The sequence below is a fragment of the Chaetura pelagica genome, unplaced genomic scaffold (assembly GCF_000747805.2).
Source record: "Chaetura pelagica isolate M959 unplaced genomic scaffold, ChaPel_1.0 scaffold170, whole genome shotgun sequence".
Taxonomy (NCBI): domain Eukaryota; kingdom Metazoa; phylum Chordata; class Aves; order Apodiformes; family Apodidae; genus Chaetura; species Chaetura pelagica.
The window spans coordinates 480,152-486,425 of NW_009952048.1; the positions used below are offsets into that span (position 1 = coordinate 480,152).

At 38.8% G+C, this 6,274-nt stretch overlaps 1 protein-coding gene across 1 annotated transcript in view; it reads left to right on the forward strand.

The window, feature by feature from the left end:
- ME1 (malic enzyme 1, NADP(+)-dependent, cytosolic) overlaps positions 1–6,274 on the forward strand; it is a 129,384-nt gene that overhangs the window by 18,357 nt on the left and 104,753 nt on the right. The window lies entirely within an intron of this gene.

A 6,274-nucleotide genomic window follows, 5' to 3' on the forward strand; every position in this document is an offset into this window, starting at 1 on the left:
GAAAGAACAGATGATTTTAATCATTAGGAGCATAACTAGTATTAATAAATATGTCCCTTCCATTCATCTCAGTTGCCCCATATTTTGCTCCAGGACTCTGGCCACCACATTGCTGTCTAATACATACAGGCTAGTTTACTCTTAGGCTTCTCTCTAGAGAAATACAACTGATTTGCTGCAGTCAAATGCAGCCAGAAATAAGTTAAACTATTTAATCTGTGGACAATAAATGGTCATTTTTTATATTTTTTTTTGGTGAAAAGAGGTTAGGAAGGAGAAGCCAGAGGTTAACCTTCAGGCATGCTTAGGTTTTTAAACTGACAAAAAAAAAAGGTCCTTTTGGAAGACAAGTTATCTTGTGATGTGCTGAGGCATCCAAGGGAGTCTCTTTTATCAAAAAGGGGGACAACAATTGCACAGATGTTATGAAGTAGGTAAAATGAAACTGCATTATATCAGTAAGTGTCCATTACACAACTGGAGTCAACTGGTGGTTCTCAACTGAAGCTGCAGCTGTGACTTTGAGTGCTTCTATACTAGGCACCAGTACCGGTGGCTCTTGAACATTTATGCTGAATTTGCTGTTGCTGAGGGCTTACAGAGTTGGTTTTGTGTTTTGGATGGTGGTCCCTCTGTTTTTATGAAAGTGGCTATTCTGAAACCCACCTAGGGGAGGTGATGCTCCCCCAAGGCACACACTGCAGGAAGTGCTTAGTAAGGTATATTTACACATGGAAAAGTGCTTAAAGGAAGAAGCTGCTTTTCTGTGGCTGTTAGCTGGTTTTGGCAATGAAAGTTTTTTCAGTCACAGGTTATCCTCTCACCCATCTTTGTGCTATTTAAACTTGCAATTAATTCCTTTAGAATTCCTTAAGAAAATGTGTGTGCTTTTTTCTCCCTTCCTAGGGCTATGATGTGGAAAGGAAATTACTTATCAATGGGATAAAAAAAGAAGAGGAGGTGTTTACAAATAAGTATCACCAGCATGATAGATGTATGTATAGGCACCCTGAACATATTGCAGTGGGTGATCACAGGTGATTAATAAGCATTTAGTGTGAGGCTTTGTTTATATTGAGATCTTAGAGGAATCCTGCTCTCTGCCTCTATGCAGAGTGTGTTTTCCAAGTCCCCAGTAATTCCCATTGCTATCTCCTGATGCTGCAAAATGAGGTATCAGTAGTTTTTCAGATGATATACCAGTGACTTAGAAACATTACAACACTTTATTAGCTCATTCTGTATATATCCCGAACTGTGTCCAGAGGATGTTTTCCTTTAGGTATGTGCTTTCCCTGGAATTTCTCCAGCACTTGTTCTATGTACATTTGCTGCACGTTCTTCAGCACCACCCAAATCCCCTGCTTACACATTCAGCAGCTTCTCTGTTCAAAATACTCTCATTACTCAGCAATCCAACATGGTCTCATTGTTGCATTTCCAATACAACATATAGTAGCTTAAAAAAAAACACCACCACGAAACCAACCAACCAAAAAAACAACAGAAAAACCCCAGCATAGTTTCATGTAACAGTATTTGGTGAAGTCCAAAAGAGGAAGGAAGAACCACAGCAAAATCACTCTTAACTTTGCAGTAGCTTGGATGCTCTCTGTCTAGAAGCTTTCTACATAGATAGGGTAAATAATCAGGTATTAAAATGGAAAATTGAAAGTGAAAAGAAGGTGTAAAGATTTTCAACCTTTAAGTGCTTAAAAATAGGATTGATTGTGGTGTTTTAATATATCTTGTGTTTCTCTATGGCTGGGAGATTTTTACACTGTGCTTTTGAAACAGCCATATGCCCCTGCTGATACAAGGCTTCTGGAAAAGGCAAGGGACAAAAAAATGTGGATAGAAATAAACCCTTTTATTTCTTGTAGAGCATTTCTGTTCTTTCGAGCAAAATTTTATAGCTTTATACAACTGTTTTCTTGCTGTTCATTAAAAAGTGTCAGGAATGTGATTTATAATAAAACAAACATAAAAAGAGTAGGTCATAATAACTTTACCAAATCCACCACAGAGTAGCATTTATGTGGTATAGTTTGCAGTTGGGTGGAGAAAAGCTAGTGAGGTGTCTGTCATCCTGACCACTGCTCTGTGAATTAAGTGGTGGCATGGCAAGCTACTTCTGCTTTCTATGAGGACCTTCTGCTAATGAGTATTAAGTGATTAAACAGAATCACAGGTTTTCCTTGTGCACAAAGATGGTCAAAAGCCAACACTCATTTTTGCCTCTTTATTCCCAAAGCAGCTACATTTAACTTGACTTTCTGTTTAGTCTTAAGGAAAAAGGAAATTTAGGAGACCTCACAACTTTTATTTTAGCATACTCTAAAAGAAGGAAATGAACTACTGTTTTGGATTTCTTGGTGGAGGAGTGTTCCATCTAGGGGAACAGCTTGCTGTTGCTGAGGTGAAGCTCTAATGTAGCTTACAGAGACACAGCAGCATATTTCCATTTACAGAAGTTCACCATATTATGACAGCTTTCTTCTATTAGAGGATTTTTAAAAATTTTATTTTATTTTTTAACTTTTCTCCTGGAGTTCTTTAGATTTGTTGTAAGCACATACAAATGTACATGTTTGCTGCACTGTATGGCAGGTTGCTCATGCTGCCTGTTTTGGGCAACAATATTTGAGAGTTTTCCCTAGATATCCAGAACAAGCTCCTTAAACATGACATGCAGATGTTTGCTGCTGAAAATGAAAAACACATAACACAGTTGGTTTCTGTTCAATTAATTAATGGTTTATTCACAAGTAACTAAAACATGAGCATGAGGGATTTGTGCTTCTCAAGTGAACAGCATATCTAAAAAAATTTCAATTTTGCCCTATTCCCATTTGCTGCAAGCAATGTTCTTATTTCTGTTTTCAGTTAGTCATTTCACATAGAATGTAAAAATACTCCAGTGCACACACTGAAATGAGATCCTGCTTGAGGATGGTCATAATCTTAGTAATTGGATGAGTGGTTGGTACTTTGCAATCAAGCTTTACAGTGAAACAAATATCATCTTTGAAAGATGACTGAAATGTATGTCTTGTAGACTTTCAGTGGTAATGTCCTCAGAAAAGCCTGTGTCTCTTTTTGATGATGGACTTGAGCCTTTGAGTCCCTTGAACAGGTAGTAAGCTTACAAATAACATTTCAGAGACACTGTAACTGCTAGATGATGCTTTTTTAATACCTCCATGTATATCTGCTTCCATGACCCCTAACTACATCCATTTCACATCCTGTGCTGCTTTGTTTCATGTAGGCATAAAGTAAAAGCTAGCAATAATGGTAGCTGTTTGTGATAGCTGGTATCATTGCATTCTTCATTTTTCCCTAAATTTTGATGCTGACTTAATGAAATGAAAAGCTTTACATGGGGTTATGACTGAATTTATATAAAAAAGAGAAGTACAAGACCATTTGCCTCTAGTGGATGAGGTTAATTTTTATGACAATAGGCCAGATACCTTCCAGATGTTTAATGCTTAAAATGTTTTCTTGTGCTTCTGTCTGATACAATTTTTTTCCTCAAATTTTATGACAAAGGCTTCTAGTAATTTTTTATTGAGTCAGGGAATCAATAGCTTATTCTTAAATATTTTCAATTCCCTATAATTAAGTACACGTTATACAGACAATATAAATGTACATTTCCTTGGTTCTGCTGAGCAAATTTTAATACTCACTTTTTCCATGTGAGAAGAATTTCAGACAACTGGTATGTTGGAACTTTGTTACAATCACAGAATCACAGAATTACTGGAGTTGGAAGAGACCTCTAGAGATCATATAGTCCAGCTCTCCCACTGAAGTAGGATAACCTAGAGCACTTTACACAGGCTGTCCAGGTGGGTCCTGAATATCTTCAGAGAAGACTCCACAACCTTCCTGGACAGCCTGTTCCAGTGCCCTGTCACCCTCACCATAAAGAAGTTTTTCCTCATATTTAAATGGAACTTCCTATGTTCCAACTTGTGCCTGTTGCCTCTTGTACTGACACTGAGAACAACTGAGAACAGCCTGTCTCCATCTTCCTTGCACTTATCCCTTAGATACTTACATACATTGATAAGGTCTTCCCTCAGCCTAACATCAGATAACATAGTCTAAAAATAATAATGTATGCCTCTCAGTTTCTCTGTCTGAGCTAGAGCTGGACCTGCAGCTTCTTATCCCCATGTTAAAAGCTGTTATTGGACACCTTGCCAAAAATTTTGTCTGTAACATACGTCCATGCTGTCAAATGCTCATTCATTTTGTAAGCAGCTATCTAAAAGCACTATACATCTTCCAAGCTCTGTATGCTTGACACACTGGAGAGATGGGAAGCCATCCAGAGGGACCTTGACAGCCTTGAGAGGTGGGCCTATGCCAATCTCATTAAGTTCAACAAGGCCAAGTGTAAGGTCCTGTGCATGAGTCAGGGCAATCCTAAAAACAAATACAGGCTGGGTGGAGAATGGATTGAAAGCAGCCCTGAGGAAATGGACTTGGAGGTATTGGTTGAGAAGCTCAACGTGAGCCAGTAATGTGTGCTTGCAGTCCAGAAAACCAGCCATGTCTGGGGCTGCATCAAAAGAAGTGTGGCCAGCAGGTTGAAGGAGGTGATTCTCCCCCTTTGCCATTTATTTTGACTGCTAACACCTCTTACTAAAACTAGGGAAAGTTCATGGTCTATACCAAATTATCACCTCAGGGGAAGGCAGCTTAGGCTGGGTGATCTCCAGTGGTGCCAGCCAACCTCAGTGATGCTGTGATCTCTGTGCCCACAGAATGTGGGTGCCAGAGCTGTCGCTGAATGTCGTGAGCTCCAGGCTGAGTGAAGCTGCTCTGCACCTGCAGGCTCTCTGGCAATCTTGTGTGACCAGTTGAACCCAGGCACTTTCTCATCAACCAGCCTGCCTTCTGCCTTGTTCCCTCTTAGCACTGCAGCTCCTGGCCTTAAGAACTGCTCTGTCACTCTGACATAGATTAGTGGTTTCCTTGGTTCTTTTGCATCAGATGTCAGCTCTGCAAGTGGAACGTGGTGCCTCTTTTCAGAAGTGACTTCTTCATTGAGGTGGAAGTTGAGTAGGATATGCTGTAAGAAGCAGCCTTTTTAATGTCTTCAGTTTTGTCCTTGTTAATGGTTATTGAGAGCAAATGATGGTGATTTAAAGGTCAATGAAAAGTGGCTTAAAGGACACTATTGTCTAACTACTGGAAATTTTCTATGTTCCAGTGAGCCAGGGCTGCACGAGCTGTTGAAGTAAATAGGACAGTGATCTCATTTGTTTGAATACTTCACAGTTTAAATAACATTTAAAAATTTGTTGCTTTTTTTACAAAAAAAATAATTAGCATTGCAAGATTCCTAGTAGATACATGGGTGATGTTGTTTGTGGATGGTTCTTTACAAGTTAATATTAGCATAAAATAATACAAACATGATAGCTATTGAAGCAGAGTAGTGGCTTATTTTTTGTCTTTAAAATGAATGGGTCTGGCTCTGGTAAACCAGGCTCTCATTCACAAGCTTAAAATAGTTCTATTTGTGTCTACTAGAGTGTGAATAATTAAGTTATTTATTGAGCAACTGTCAGAAGAATTTACGTAGCTTCTGGAGCAAAACAGCTCTGACCCTTAAAACAGTATTTCTCAGTCTGGCTTTTCCTCTTCAAACAAACACATCTCATTGAACTGCCTTTATGTGGTTAAGCAGCAATGCATAAAGCTGATTGTCTAGGTGACTGATACTTTAGGAATATAAAATCCACAAATTCATGTGTTAAAGAGTGGGCATTATCTGATCTACTCTTTTGCTGTATGAAAAGGATTCATTAAAGTCTGATTACTTAGGTCATGAAGCTCTGTGCTGTTTGGTTTTGTAAGCAAAGGAGGTGAGGCACTAATTGAAAAACAGTGTTACCTGGGTATACAATAATGAGTATTTTATGTCAATGATGCAGAAAGTCTGCAGTAACAAAGTCCACGAAGTGTTCTTTTTACTGTGAAGTCTGACGTGCACGTTAGGTTTCCAAAGTGAAGTAGAGACCTTTTTAAGCACACAGTGTCCCTCATCAAAGAGATGAGTCAGAGCCATGGATTCTAGTAAAAAATCTGTGGCAGGTGCACAGTGCATTTTCAGAACGGAGTCTTGAGATAAGTCTGAATGCTGATTTGCTCCAGTAGCTGAAGATTGACTGTTCAGACCCCTTGACATTAGTATTTCCTGTTTACAATGACTGTGAAGGCTCTATTTTGATCTATTTTAATTATTTCCCTA